The sequence below is a fragment of the Hemiscyllium ocellatum genome, chromosome 31, assembly GCF_020745735.1.
Source record: "Hemiscyllium ocellatum isolate sHemOce1 chromosome 31, sHemOce1.pat.X.cur, whole genome shotgun sequence".
Lineage (NCBI taxonomy): Eukaryota > Metazoa > Chordata > Chondrichthyes > Orectolobiformes > Hemiscylliidae > Hemiscyllium > Hemiscyllium ocellatum.
This window is the reverse complement of record NC_083431.1, coordinates 45,308,063-45,323,424: the sequence shown is the minus strand read 5'-3', so window position 1 is coordinate 45,323,424 and position 15,362 is coordinate 45,308,063.

Below are 15,362 nucleotides of genomic sequence, written 5' to 3'. Positions count from 1 at the left end.
TGTAGAAAATGAAAACATCATAAGTATACTAAATGAATATTTTGGCTTGTCTCCCAAGTCAGGAACTTTTCCAATTCGAATTATCCACCTCAACAGCAAAATTTAATCTGTGGTTCAAGATAAAATTAACCATTAATTAAGAGCAGTGTACAAGATTAATGAGATTGGTTGTAGAATGTGGCTCCATAGTGGCTGCTTTCCTGATGTGCCAATGCCTCTTTTGGCTCCAGAGCTTCATCCGTATCCTGTACACACTTCCTACAAGTTAGTTACTGATTGATTTGTGCTTTTGATGTTTACTCTGACCATAGCCATGTCTGTTGGTTTCTCAAAGTCTTCAAAGTTTCTGAAGGTTACAGGAAGCAGTGTAACACATGCTGAAGGACTTGGTCCCAACTGCAAGGCTTCTTCATGGATCATTTGCCCCCAGACATGGGTACAGTATTATGTATTCCCTTTGGACTACAGCATGACTTGGAGAATGAATAGAGGCAACGCACAGCAGAACAAGCTGCTAGATGAGGAGCAGTATGAGGGCTTTCAATGGGAGGTGATAGCCAACCTGGACTCTCAAGGAACAATTCTCCAACCTCAGTCTCAGTGAGGAACAGCAATCTAGAAATTAGTTAGCATCATGTGCCTGCACCCATTTAAATTGAGCTGGACAAATCACAAACTTTATGTATCACCTCATCTGATCACTTCCAACACTGAGCAGTTCCTTTGCTGGTTTTGACACCTGAATACTGTCTGCATATTCTGTACATATTGGGAGGATCAGTAATGTTGTTTCCAAGCTCCAACCGTCTCTACTCTTCTTAAAGACATGCAACACCTTTAAGGAGAAGTTGCCCAAGAATGTTGCTCCAGACAGCAGGGCAATAGAGGGATCCAGGTTGCTATATCTGATCAAGGAAGCATTTGTGTTGCAAGTAGGCCATTGGTGGGTGGAGGGGGAAGGGAAGATAGTAAAGCCAGGAGAACCTCGAGGACCATCCTCAAAAGGGGAGGGAAGCATGCAAACAGGAAGGTTAACTTATGGAATCTGGACCCTAGGACCCCAGCAGCAACACCACACATTGTCTAATGATCTCAGGTGGATGGTCAAGAACAGTTAATGCATCTTTCCTTGTGATGTCCTACTTTCCAGGACAGCAACCACTCATTCTGTTCAGTACATCACATCCACATCATTCTCCCCACACCAGTGCCTTGCCCCTAGGACTCAGCCTCTAACCTTTTGGTCATCCTCAAAACCAATCAAAGCAGCCAGCCTTGCGCATTCCCCTTCCTCCAACTCATCCCTCCAGCTATTCAGCTGTGGAAGGCATACAAACATAAATACATACAAACCCTCAATACAAACAGTAATGGGCTAGTCATCCCGAACAACTTGATCCTTCGTCCAGTGAGATCATAGCTAATTTGTTTGTGGACTAAACACTTTAATTCCTTTCACTCCCTTGTTGGTCAAGATTCTACCTAAATCTACTACCAAAATATTCAATGACCCTGCCCTCCACTGACCTCTGGGGAAGACAGTTCCACAGACTTGCAACTCTGAGAGATATAAATTCACTTCTCTTCCACTTTAAACCTTGATTTTTAAACAGTGTTTCCTTGTTTTAGTCTGTCCAACAAAGAGAAACATCCTTCATCCTGTCAAACCCTCTCACAATGTAATTGGTCTCAGTGCAAGCTCAGCTTGACTGATCTTTCCTTACAGGGGTAATATTCTGTACTTGAGAGTTGTGCAGACTCTCTCCATTTAAATAGTGTTGTTTTTTCATTCTACCCACCAAAGAGCTCAAGTTCACATTTCCCAGTTGGCCAACTTGCTGAATGGTTCAGGGAACATCTCCGGGACACACGCACCCAACAATCCCACCACCCTGTGGCCAACCACTTCAACTCCCTCTTCCACACCACAAGACCATAAGACACAGGAGTGGAAGTAAGACCATTCAGCCCATCGAGTCCACTCCACCATTCAATCACGGCTGATGGGCATTTCAACTCCACTTACCAGCATTCTCCCCGTAGCCCTTAATTCCTCATGACATCAAGAATCTATCAATCTCCACCAAGGACATGCAAGATCTGGGCCTCCTCCACTGCCAAATCCTAGCCACCTGACGCCTGGAGGATGAACGCCTCATTTTCCACCTTGGGACACCCCAACCACACGGATCAATGTCGATTTTACCAGTTTCTCACTCCCCTCCCACCACCATATCCCAGATGCAACCCTCCAACTCAGCACTGCCTTCTTGAACTGTCCAATCTGTCCATCTTCCTTCCCACCTATCCACTCCACCCTCCGCTCCGACCTAGCACCATCACCCCCCACCTTCATCTACCTATCATATTCCCAGCTACTTTCCCCTCAGCCCCAGCCCCCTCCCATTTATCTCTCAGTCCCCAGATTCTCTCTCAGTGACCCCAGATTCCTGATGAAGGGCTTATGCCTGAAATGTTGACTCTTCTGCTCCTCAGATGCTACCTGACCTGCTGTCCTTTTCCAATGCCATTGACATAGGAGGATAGTTGTGGTTGTTGGAGCTCAGCACCGGAACATCTCTGCAGGAGCTCCCCAGGGTAGTGTCCTAGACCCAACCATCTTCAGCTGCTTCATCAATGACCTTCCCTCGTCATAAGGTCAGAAGTGGGGATCCCTCCATTTTGTCACAGGAATGACCCTGATCCTCCTATTCCTTGCTATCTCAATAAGCCAGTGTGTTTCCCTGGGCCTACTGCAATGTTCCAATGAAGCACAACACAAGCTTGAGGAACAATACCTCATTTTCCACTTATGCACGTTGCAGCCTCCAGAACACAATATTGAATTCCATACCTTCAGAGTTTGACTCTCTATCCTTGAATTTTCTTACATTTAGCAACCACCAATTCCAATGCCAGGTCCGATGCTCATCCTAGAAAAATAAGTAGGGGCTCACTTGCCACCGTCACAAACTCCATGCTGAGCTTATTTGAGTCCAAGCTGGGCCCACTCCAGTCCATGCTGGGCCCACTCCAGTCTGTGCTGGATCCACTCCAGTCCATACTGGGCCCATTCCAGTCTGTGCTGGGTCCACTCCAGTCTGTGCTGGATCCACTCCAGTCTGTGCTGGGTTCACTCCAGTCTGTGCAGGCTCACTCCAGTCCGTGCTGGGCCCACTCCAGTGCATACTCAGACCACTCTAGTTCATGCTGAGCTAACTCCAGTCTGTGTGGGTCCACTCCAGTCCATACTGGGCCCATTCCAGTCTGTGCTGGGTCCACTCCAGTCCGTGCTGGGCCCACTCTAGTCCATGCTGAGCTAACTCCAGTCTGTGTGGGTCCACTCCAGTCTGTGGAGAAAGTGAGGACTGCAGATGCTGGAGATCAGAGCTGAAAAATGTGTTGCTGGAAAAGCGCAGCAGGTCAGGCAGCATCCAAGGAGCAGGAGATGGGCCCACTCCAATCTTTGCTGGCCCACTCCAGTCCATACTCAGACCACTCTAGTCCATGTTGAGCTAACTCCAGTCTGTGCTGAGCTAACTCCAGTCTCTGATGGGCCCACTCCAGTCTGTGCTGAGCTAACTCCAGTCTCTGATGGGCCCACTCCAGTCTATGTTGTGCTCACTCCAGTCTGTGCTGGGCCCACTCCAGTCTGCGATGGGCCCACTCCAGTCTGTGCTGAGCTAACTCCAGTCTCTGATGGGCCCACTCCAGTCTGTGCTGGGCCCACTCCAGTCTGTGCTGGGCCCACTCCAGTCTGCGATGGGCCCACTCCAGTCTGTGCTGGGCCCACTCCAGTCTGTGCTGGGCCCACTCCAGTCCATGCTGGGCCCACTTCAGTCCATGCTGGGTCCACTTCAGTCCTACTCGCAGAATGCTTCAGAGAACATCTTAGGGACACCCGCATCAATCAACCCCACCGCCTCGTGGCCGAACACCTCAACTCCCCCTCCCCCTCTGCCGAGGACATGCAGATCCTAGGCCTCCTCCATCGCCACTCCCTTATCACGTCTGGAGGAAAATTGCCTCATCTTCCGCTTCAGTACCCTCCAACCCAGGGCATCAATGCGTATTTAACCAGTTTCCTCATTTCCCTTCCCCCCACCTTATCCCAGTTCCAACCTTCCAGCTCAGCACCACCCTCCTGACCTGTCCCATCTGTCAATCTTCCTCCCATCTATCTGCACCACCCTCCCTTCCAACCTACCACCATTACCCCCACCTCGATCCACCTATCGCATTCTCAGCTACTTTCCCCCCAGCCCAACCTCCATCCCATTTATCTCTCCACCCATGGGGCTCTCAGCCTCACTCCTGATGAAGGGCCTTTGCCTGAAAGGTCGATTTTCAGCTTTTTGAATGCTGCCTGACCTGCTGTGCTTTTCCAGCACCACACTCTTAACCCCACTTCAGTCTATGTTGTGCTCACTCCAGTCTGTGCTGGGCTCACTCCAGTCAGCGCTGGGCTCACTCCAGTCCATGCTAGAATTCCTTACTGCTGCTGATGCTGTCCAAGCTCAGGACAACAGATAAATATCAAGATTAAAGAAAAGTGAGTGGAGTGGATGAGCCCCAGTTCAGGAGCCCTATTCCACTGCCATCTTATTGACTTCTGTTTTCCTTGCTCTCGCTCCCTCTCTGTCTACAGTATAAAAACCACCATTTTCCATTCCCTTCAGTTCTGAAAACATCATACTGTACTCTAAACTTTCTATCTCCCAGATCTACTAGACTTGCAAAGTTTCTCTAGCACTTTCTGATTTTATTTTAGATCTCTTGCATTTTGCTTTAATTATGTCAGAAATGGCAGTGTTTGCTGATCACTATAAAAAGCTCAGTCCAATTCACAACTCCTGAGAAACTGTAGTAGTCTCTGTCTAATTCATCAAGGTCTGGATACATCCAGATTTGGCCTGACATTTACGCTAAACAAATGCCAGGTAATGATCATCTCCAAGAAGAAAGAATCCAACCACCGCCCCTAGACATTCAACAGTATCACCATTAACTGAATTCCCACACAAACAACATCCTTGGGTTTATCACTAACTAGACATTGAACTGGTCTCACCATATAAATACAGTGGCTGCAAGAGCAGGTCAGAAGCTAGGAATACTGCACCTTGACTTCCCAAAGCCTGTCCACTATCTACAAGGCATAAGTTAGGAATGTGATGGAATACTCCCCACTTGTGTAGCTCCAATAACACTCAAGACACCATCCAGGACAAAGCAGCCTCATTGATTAGCACCACACTCATAAACATCCACTCCTTCCACCACCAACACTCAGTAACAGCAGTGTGTAATATCTACAGGATGCACTGCAGAAAATCACCAAAGATCCCTTAGACAACACTTTCCAAACCCATGATTACTTCCATCAAGAAGGACAAGGGTAGCAGATACATGAGAACACCACCCCCAGCAAGTTCCCCTCCAAGTCACTCACCATCCTGACTTGGAAATATATTACCATTCCTTCACTGTCACTGGGTCAAAATTCTGGAATTCCATCACTAACAACATTGTGGGTCAACCTACAGCACGTGGAGTGGAGCTCACCACCACTTTCTCAAGGGCAACCAGCCAACAAAATCACATCCTGTTGAATGAATCAAAAAAGTCAGAGATAAGGGAAGCGTACACCTTAACATGAATGGTGCAATCTGGAGTTATGAGCAGAGATAGTAGAGATTCCAATTTCCTTCCCCCACATAGCGCTGCTGCCTCACAACTCTAGGGACCTGGGTTCAATTCCCGCCTCGGGCAAGTGTGGAGTTTGCACATTGGCTGTGTGGGTTTGCTCTGGTTTCCTCCCACAATCCAAAGATGTGCAGGTCAGGTGAAGTAGCCATGCTAGGTTGCCCCTAGTGTTAGGTGTCGGGGAATGGGTCTGGGTGGGTTGCTCTTCAAAGGATGTCGGTGTGGACTTGTTTCCACACTAGGGATTCTAATATAAAATAAAACATAGTTGACCAGCAATCTCCCCACTCTGATTACCTACCATTTGTGTATTTTGGAAGGATTTGCAAGTTAACCCATTTCCTGAGGCTGCATTCTGAATATACCTTTGTTGACTCTTGGCCATCAAGTCCTGAAATGGGACTTGAAACCAGAACCTCTGGTTCAGAGATAGGGTCAGTACCCATGGCAATTAAACTAATTTATTCAAACCTACGGTAGCTTTATTTTCACTCACTCCTAGAGTATTTATATTTATTTGATCAATTGACTGTTCAACAGTTATCCAGACTGGAATTACAGCTCAGTCACAGATATTTATAAATCAATTGCTTCTATTTGAAATAATCCTCCTGCTTTCAGCAGGGACTTAAAGATGATCAATATCTCTTGAGTTGAGTAAATCCTACAGTAAATGCATTCATCTTCCCGCCTCCATTAAATCTAAAATAATGATTTGGAGATGCCGGTGTTGGACTGGGGTGTACAAAGTTAAAACTCACACAACACCAGGTTATAGTCCAACAGGTTTAACTGGAAGCACACTAGCTTTCGGAGCATCGCTCCTTCATCAGGTGATTGTCTTGTCAGGTGACTATCACCTGATGAAGGAGCATCGCTCTGAAAGCTAGTGTGCTTCCAGTTAAACCTGTTGGACTATAACCTGGTGTTGTGTGATTTTTTAAATCTAAAATAATGAGTGTGATTATTAGAATTGAGTGATATTGAAATTAAGGCTCAAATAAAGCAGACTCAATAAACTGTGGGGAAGAAACAATACTATATGTTGGAATCTGGGTACAAGTATATCACACACCTGGGCAAATAGGATGTTAAATTCACCTCTCAGTCCCTTTGTGATTTTTATTTTAAATAACTAGTTATGTTTTAGGTATTTTAGTTCTGTCTCTGTTTGAAAGCATGCAGCTTCTGATATTACACAAACAGGACCATTCAGTTCAGCAGCACTCATTGTCTGCCACATGAGAGAGTAAGGATTTATGTGAGGGTTGATTCGTTCCGTTGGCTAGGCTGTGATGCAGAATGATGTCAGTGATATGGGTTCAATCCCTATGCCTGCTTTGATAGTTTGTGCAGTCCCGCCATCTCACCATCGCTCCAGGACAAATTGTCTGTCTGTAATGAAAATGCCTTTGGCACTATTGTAGATGATGAAACTAAGATTTATATTGTTCAGGAAATCAAATACTGAACATTCAGAACTTTCCTCTGTTCATCAGAACACTCTGTCTTTTTCTATTAAGTGTGAACTCGTGTTCCTTGTTGTTCTTCCCTCCCAATATAGAATCCTTTACTTTTCTCCAGATTCAGTCCAATCTACCACATTTCCCTTCATTGTGATGAAGTACCTACATCTTCCTGAAATATTTGCAGTCCATATCATTGTGCAAAATTCTTACATTTTGTGTTATTGGCAAGCTTTGACATTGTACACCCTACCTTAGCGGCACGGTGGCACAGTGGTTAGCACTGCTGCCTCACAGCGCCAGGGACCTGGGTTCAATTCCCACCTCAGGCGACTGACTGTGTGGAGTTTGCACGTTCTCCCTGTGTCTGCGTGGGTTTCCTCCGGGTGCTCCGGTTTCCTCCCACAGTCCAAAGATGTGCGGGTCAGGTGAATTGGCTATGCTAAATTGCCCGTAGTGTTAGGTAAGGGGTATATGTAGGGGTATGGGTGGGTTGCGCTTCGGCAGGTCGGTGTGGACTTGTTGGGCCGAAGGGCCTGTTTCCACACTGTAAGTAATCTAATCTAATCTAATCCCCAAATCTAAATCCAAATCATCGTATATGTTTCACAATATAACACTGATCCCTGGATGTACCAGTTTTAATTCCTTACACTTGACCCTTTGATCCTGCCATCTTGTTCCCCTGCCTGTCAATCAATTTTATATCTATAGTATTATTTAGGATCTTGACCATATTCCTGAACTTTTGAAACATGGTTATTTTATCTCTGCCTTTGGAAAAAAAGTTTATGAAGATTCATGTACACAGCCTGCCCTGCATTCTCTTTATTTTATTTTCTTCCTTAAACAGATATGTTGCACTAGCCACCCTCTAGACTTGGGGTTCAATTTGCCATTTGAGAAGGATCATATATCGGAGATTAGACTCTCTCCATTTCCTCTTTGATTTCATTAAAATACTAGCATGCTTTCCATTAGTTCATCAACTGTTTGAATTCTGCCAATGATTTCAGAAACACTTTCGCTTCTAAAATGGCTTTCACTTCCACTGCCAGTTACCTGTGTTTGTCATAATGTTCCTTGATGTTGTTAGCCCTTGCTTTATCAAATGCTTTGATTTGAAGTTCCAATTTACTTTTAGTTTAAATGACCTCACCCCCAGGTTCCTCTCAAGTCATGTGCAATCCTGATCATGAGCAACTACTTGGGTGTACCTACACCACACGGACTATAGTGGATCAAGAAGGCAGCTCACCATCCACATCTCAAGGACAATTATGAAAAGCCAATAAATATTGGCCTTGATCTCTACATTCCATGTTCAATATAGAAAGATTATCTGCAGAACTCATTACTTGGTGTGCTGCCATCTTACCTTACATAATTTTTTTTTACTCTAGCCAGCTTATACTGGGACATACCCTATTGCTGGTCTATTAACCTGTTTAGAATCCCAGTGCAGAAAGAAGATATTAGGCCCGTTGAGTCTGCACTGCCCCTCTAAAGAGTATCCCACCCAGACTCACACCACCACATGGGTTTTTTTAAACCATGGCCAATCCACCTAACCTGCACATCTTGGAGTGCGGGACAAAACCGGAGCACCCAGTAGAAACACACACAGACACAGGGACAATGTGCAAACTCCACACAGATCGTCATCCGAGGATGGGACTGAACCCAGGTCCCTGGCGCTGTGAGGCAGCAGTGCTAACCACTGTGTTGGTAATTGATCTCCTGAGTAAACTGGGATCACATCTATTTTACACATCTTTGATCTTTGATTACTCTTTTTTATTTTCATACTCAGTCCACTCCACTAAAGTTCATAAAATGATGTGGTGTATGGATAGGGTTCATGGTAAGTGTCTTTGCCCTAGGATGGGGGATTTCGAGACTAGGGGACACATTTTTAAGATGAGAGGAGACAGATTTTTAAAAAAAGCCACATGGGACAATGTTTTATACACAGAGGTTGGTTCATGTGTGAAATGAACTTCCTGAGCAAGTGGTGGATGTGGGTACAATTACAATGTTTAAAAGGCATTTAGAAAATTACTTGAAAAGGAAATGTTGGAGAGATATGGGCCAGGAGCAGGCAGGTGGAGCTAGTTTAGTTTGGGAACATGGTCAGCATGGACTGGTAACATTGTGTATGACTCTATGATAGTGATTGCTACTTCCTAAGAGTTTCTGTGCTCTCACACTAATTATTTGTAGAAAGCTAAAAGAAAGGGGGGATGAGGGGGAATCTGATTGAAACTTACAGAATACTGAGTGGCCTGCATAGAGTGGATGTGGAGAAGTTGTTTTCACAAGTAGAAGAGACTTGGACCTGAGGCCACAGCCTCAAATTGAAGGGATAACCCTTTAGGACTGAGATGAGGAGGGATTTCTTCAGCCAGAGGGTGATGAATCTAGAGACCTCATTGTGACAGAAGGCTGCGGAGGCCAAGTCATTGAATGTCTTTAAGAATGAGATAGATAGGTTCTTGATTAGTAAGGGGATCAATGCTTGTGGGGAGAAGGCAGCAGAATAGACCTGTTCCTTGGATGCTGCCTGACCTGCTGCGCTTTAACCAGCAACACATTTTCAGCTCTGATCTCCAGCATCTGCAGACCTCACTTTTTATTTGAGAAAATATCAACCATGATCGAATGGCACAGCAGACTTGATGGGCTGAATGACCTAATTCTGCTCCTATATCTTAAGGTCTAAGTTATCCTGCTTTCCTTGTTGACTTAACTATTAGTGTTACAAACATTATGCAAAATTGCTAGGTTTTTCAAAGAGTGGGCATATCACTGGAAGTAGGGGAGTTATACAATTGGGTTCAATGTTTTCAGATGAAGATCAGTATTGCAGGTGAAGTACAGAAGATCCTATTGGGATGTGACTCTTCCGTGACAAGAGTCTGAAGATTGTGGCTTCAAGACCCCATTCCAGAGATTTGAGTCAATAATCCAGTCTGCACTTTGAACCAACACTGAGGGAGGGCAGCAATGTCAGAGCTTCAGCCTTTTGGATGAGAAGTTGCTCTGGGTGTCTCCAAGGAGTTGGTTTGCTAAAGAACAAAGGAGTGGTCCTCTGGGTCTTGACCAACATCTATCTCTGAATCAGCATCACAAAGACAGATTCGCTGTGATGGGTTCAGTGTCATGGTCAAACTCTCTGTCACATTTCCTTCAGTCCAGTGATCTTACTTGACTGACTGCAAAATGTTCTGAGAAATCCAGTTGCTTTAAACAGCACTACATAGCAGTTTTCTTTATATCATAGGATGAGTCAGTGAGAAAACTCGACAGAAATAAAAACATGGCTACTGTGCAAAGTTTCTGGATCTAAGTACAGGGCAGGATTTAAATACAAGCAAAACACTGCACTGTAAAAGGAAGAGACAGCAAAGCCTCAAGTCAGAAATCCTTTCCTAGCAGTTCTGGTTGCTAATGGATACAGCAAAAATTCTCAAGTGCAGTCCGTTATCCTATTGTACAAAAGAGCATAGGTTCACACAGAACTGAACAATGTTTCAGCGTCATGTGAGACTGCCCTCAGGAGACAACCATTCTCAAAATACAGCTGTATTTCATAATTTACACAGAAAATCTATATTTTCCATGAAAGAAATATCAGTCTTACCATAAATATTACATCCAAAATAATTTTACAATAATCTAGTTTTTTTAAATCATGTTTGCAATAAAACCTCCAGTCTGAATAATTGTGGTGTAAATATACTGATGATGACTCCTTGGTGACCTTATCCATCCTATTTGTTTATTCATGCCTGGTTGGCTGTGTAAGGATAATGCACAGAGACACGCCAACTCCTTTTGGGCAGGAGAACTGATGCTAGTAACTGGCTCATGATGCACTTACAAATGAAAACAGTCCAACTGGAAAATAAAATAGAGAGATATGGAGGGACGCAGTTTACCATTTTGCTCAGCAGTTATTTGAACAATCTAAAGTGTGGTAGTAATGTGAATTTCTACCTGACTTCCTGTTCAAAATAAAGGACTGTTCAAATGATAAGACCATTTGACCCATCTTAACCCTTCCAACCAAAAAAGAAATGCAGTCTCCCCATCATTGCAGGTTACATGGTTTCACATTACATTTGTTGTCATGTAATTTGACAGGGACTTGTATAACTTTTAAATTGTTTGACCAACACAATCTTCTTTTTAATCTAGTGAGCTGACAAACATACACTGCCTTTCTTTAACCTGACTAGCTCAAAATGGTTTTTTTTAAAGTCAGGAATGTTGTATATAACTTGAGTATTACTTAAAAAAGACACTTTTTGTCAAAGCTATTCATCTTGCACTCAACATTCTCAATGAATACCAATGTATAGGGGACAACATTTTCTCCTGTGTGAGTGGCAAGTGAAATCTGATTACTAATGGCATTATCACGAAGAATGCTCCAGTTAGATGATATCTGATGATTAACCGCCAAGTTTTGTTTATATTTAAATCAGGCAGTTTGACTCTGATTGGTCAAGGTATTGTCCTGAGGCACTAAACCAGAGAATGATGGTCACCCATTTTACTAAGTTGTAATTTAGTGGACATGTTCTTTACACAAGGGCCTATTCTTTGCAAACAGACGGGTGCACATATTAATAGAGGTTTGGTTGTCAGGTGAGGAAAGATTTAGCCTCGACAGGGTTGAACACCTATTATTTTTGACTACGTTCTGCAGGGATAGGTGCTGCGTCCATTGTTGTTTGTCATTTATAGATGCAATTTGGATAAGATGTTAGGAAGCATGGTTAGTAAGTTTGCGGATGACACAAAAATTGGTGGTATGGTGGACAGTGAAGAAGGTTATCTGAAATGACAAAGGAATCTTGATCATTTGGGTCAAAGGGCTGAGGGTTGGCAGATAGAGTTTAATTTAAATAAATGTAAGGTGTTGCATTTTGGAACGGCAAGCAAGGGCAAGACTTACACAATTAACAGTAGGGCCCTGGGGAGTGCTGTCAAACAGAGGCACCTGGGGGTTCAGGTACATAGTTCTTTGAAAGTTGCACCACAGGTAGACAGGGTGGTTAAGAAGGTTCTGGATGTAGAATTGCTAGCTGAGCTGGAAGGTCCATTTTCAGATGTTTCGTCACCATACTAGGTAACATCTTCAATGAGCTTCATTCGGAGGCTTACTGATGGTGTTACCTAATATGGCGACAAAACAGCTGAAAATAAACCTTCCAGCTCAGCGAGCAAGCCTACATCCAGAACCTCAACCTGAGCTACAAGTTTCTCAAACTGGTTAAGAAGGTGTTTAGCATGCATTTCTTCATTGCTCATACCATTGAGAATAGGAATTGGGACATCACATTATGGTTGTACAGGAGAATTGTATACAGTCTGGTTGCTCTGCTATGGGAAGGATATATTAAATTGGAAAGGATGCAGAAAAGATTGACAAGGACAGAATATGCGACAAGCATTATTTTAAGAAGATTTTTGAAAAAGACTGGGAGGTGGATTTCTGACTGCAGAATGGACTATGACTGAGGATCTTTCTATCTCTCTCTCTCTCCCTCACACAGAGAAAAGCTGGTGACAACAATGACTGGAAATAAATATCAGGAAACTGAAAACTTATAAGATAAGTGCAATATTCTCTGCTGCTAACTGTCCCATAAATTAACTAATCAAACATGGTCTCGGGTTAAACTCTTAATGCCTCAAGATCATCCAAAGGACTCTAAACCACATACTCTTCTATCCTCCTTTTGAACTCGGTACTATATCATTTTAACTGGTCCATGTGTGTGTCTGACTGCCTGATGGCCATTTGCTTGGTATCACATCTTTCATATTTAAAAGGTTGAAAGATAATATTTACCCTTTCTTTTACTCATGCAAATCTTGTGATTAGTTTCTTACTGCTACAGTAAAAATGAGTTAACTCTCATTTAATTAAAGAGAGGGCTAGGCACATGCTAAACTAAACTGAAATTTCTGTTGTAATCAACCAGAAAGGTTCAGAAGGGGAGAGCCAATTCAGACCTCCTCATGTACTTGTAACAGTCATTAGGCTTACAAGTAGCTCCTGTCCTCCAACAAAAAGACAATTTTATATCCTCCTTTAACAAAAAAAAACACCATTGAATGATTGAATCAATCCATTGACTCTATTGCTTGGAAGTTGCTATTTACTTGATTGGTGTTCACACTGTTAAAAATCACACAATACCAGGTTACAGTCCAACAGGTTTATTTGGAAGTACAGTAACGCCTCGACTTACGAACTTAATCCGTTCCGGGACCCGGTTCGCAAACCGAAAAGTTCGCAAACTGAATCAAGTTTTCCCATTGTTCGGATAGCGTAAGAATGCTTGGACGTAGCAACGAGCGCTGTTCACAGCACACGTGCCAAAGATGAACTGAATGAGATCACAAGGGGCCCGAGAGCTTTTGCGTTCAACAAGCGCGTAGCAAAGCAGAACAATGAAACCACATGGTCGCACACGGGCTTTTTGCGTTCGTACCTTGAATTTCGTACATACGTTGAAGCAAAATTTTACATACAATCCTGTTCGTAAACCGATTTGTTCGTGAACGGGGTCGTTCGTATATCGCAGCACTACTGTACAAGCTTTCAGAGTGCTGCTCCTTCATCAGGTAGCTAGTGGGGCAGGATCATAGCACACACAGAATTTATAGCAAAAGATCAAAGCGTCATACAACAGATACAATCTTTTAAACAAACCTAGATAACTGTCAAGTCTTTAATCACTTTGAATGGGGATGTGGGTTTCAATTGATTACTATGTAAATCCCACAACATCTTCCAAGTCACAGTCCCAAGATAACGTAAGGTTTTATTTTAAAAAAGATGACATCTCAGCTCAGACACTGCATAAAGGTGTGAGGTAGACTATGTCTGTATTAGAGTGTTGCTGGAAAAGCACAGCAGGCCAGGCAGCATCGGAGGGGCAGGAAGATCGATGTTTCGGGCGGGAGCTTTTCCGGAGGAATGGCTTCTGCTCGAAACGTCGATTTTCTTGCTCCTTGGATGCTGCCTGCCCTGCTGTGCTTTTCCAGCACCACTCTAATCTTAACTCTGATCTCCAGCATCTGCAGTCCCCACTTTCACCTAGAGTCTGTCTGTATCCCAATCTTGAGTCAGACTGGTTTTTAAGTAGGAATTTATAAAATGTCACATGGACTGACTGCCTACAGATCGTGTGCTTTTTGAACAAAATAGAAAGTATCTGCAAACACAAATTCACCCCATAGATGTACATGTGTGTGTGAGTGTGCGTGTGTATGTTCAGCTGTTCAAAGACTTGTGTGTCTTTTCTGTCGAGAAGATTGTTGATGGAACTTCTAGTTCAATCTGAACTAATGCCAGCACACAAACCCTTCCTGCCATTCTTGAGCATGCCCATCCTGCCCTAAGTATCCAGAATCATTAAAAACTGCGAGTAGAGCTATAATGCTATCAGCAAAGGCCACATAAAACTATGACTGTCCAAAGTGTTGTCTTCAACATTGTCAACCTGCTCTACCTAACGGTGATGCCATATCCTCCTGTACTGTGTCACTGAACCATTAGCTTTGACTTAGAGCGCTCTTTGCCAGGTCCGTGCACCTTTTTATCACCATATCTTCTGAAAGACTGTTAAAACAGAGAAAACTCAGCAGCTCTGACTGCATCTGTGAAGCGACAAATAAAGTTAACTGTGACTTGCCATGAGAACTGCAAAGTACATGGCATACAGAGTAGGTCTCAGCAGTTTGAGGAATTCTGTGTGGCTAAAGGAGACAGCAAGATAATTCCAGGTAATTATCTCTCCGCCAACATATATATTCTGTGCCTGTGCACCTCCCTCCACACCACCTGACAAAGAAGCAGTGTTCCAAAAGCTTGTGATTTTAAATAAACCTGTTGGACTATAACCTGGTGTGGTGTGACTTTGTCCACGCCAGTCCAACACTGACACCTCCACACCATGTGAGATAGCTGTAATCATGAATGGATATGAATCAAGAAGGGTGTAAGTTCAATAGGAATCCGTGTGGAATAATTTGGAGTTGGGTTTCTCAGCCTGCTGAAGTGACTGTGAAGGTGGGTTTTGGAAAGAAAATTTTCTCACAAGAGAAAATTGTGTATTTTAGACGTACAAAGTGAGGTCTGCAGATGCTGGAGATCAGAGCTGAAAATGT